An 841-nucleotide genomic window follows, 5' to 3' on the forward strand; every position below is an offset into this window, starting at 1 on the left:
GTGCAGGCRGAGCGCGCCCGCCACCTGGCGCCTTCCTCCCCCACCTCCTCCTCCTCCTCCTGCACGCTCCTCGCCCCCACAGGCTGCCGCTCTGCAGGAAGCTGCGAAGACTGCTCGTGCTTCCTTTATTTAATCATTTTTTGTTGGTATTACATAAAATAAAATAAAATAAAATAAAATAAAATAAAATAAAATAAAATAAAATAAAATAAAATAAAATATCTCGCAGTTGGGCCAGGTGCCGCGCGCGCCTCGAGGTGATGGGAGCGGGCGGGCTGAGGGAGGGAAGGAAGGAGGGAAGGAGGAGAGAGGGAGGCCGCTGTCCAGCCCCGCAGCCAGCCGCCTCCCCCCCGTGTCCCGAGGGAGGCAACGTGAGGGGCCCGGGATGGCCAGGGCTGGCCCAGAAGGGAGGGCCAGGCCAGGCCGAGGGGACCCTTGGGCCGAGACCGCGCTCAGAGGCGCCCCATTGGAGCAGAGAGTGCTAAGGTAGCMCTTTCCATGGAATAAATCGGCAGGATTCTTGTCACAGAAACCCTTTTAGGATGGGGACTCAGTAGCAGGTCTGTCTGAAGTTGAGTAGTGTAGAAGAGATTAATATGCAGATGAGCAGATCAAACCCGAACAGATAACGAACTGACTGGTTCTCACCAAATCCAGGAATGAAGCAGCCAAATCTCCCACGTTGGTTCTTACTCAAGCATTCTTACTCACACCGTGAGTTCTTACTAACATCGTGACTTGCTCACGGTGCTGTTCTTACTCAAAAATTTCCCTGGTGCCAGAAGAGTGCATGGTGGCAAATATGATGCCAGACTAAAATGAGTTGAAATGGAGTTTGGGG

This window comes from Nothoprocta perdicaria, unplaced genomic scaffold, assembly GCF_003342845.1.
Source record: "Nothoprocta perdicaria isolate Ctin4 unplaced genomic scaffold, notPer1 scaffold_235, whole genome shotgun sequence".
Taxonomy (NCBI): domain Eukaryota; kingdom Metazoa; phylum Chordata; class Aves; order Tinamiformes; family Tinamidae; genus Nothoprocta; species Nothoprocta perdicaria.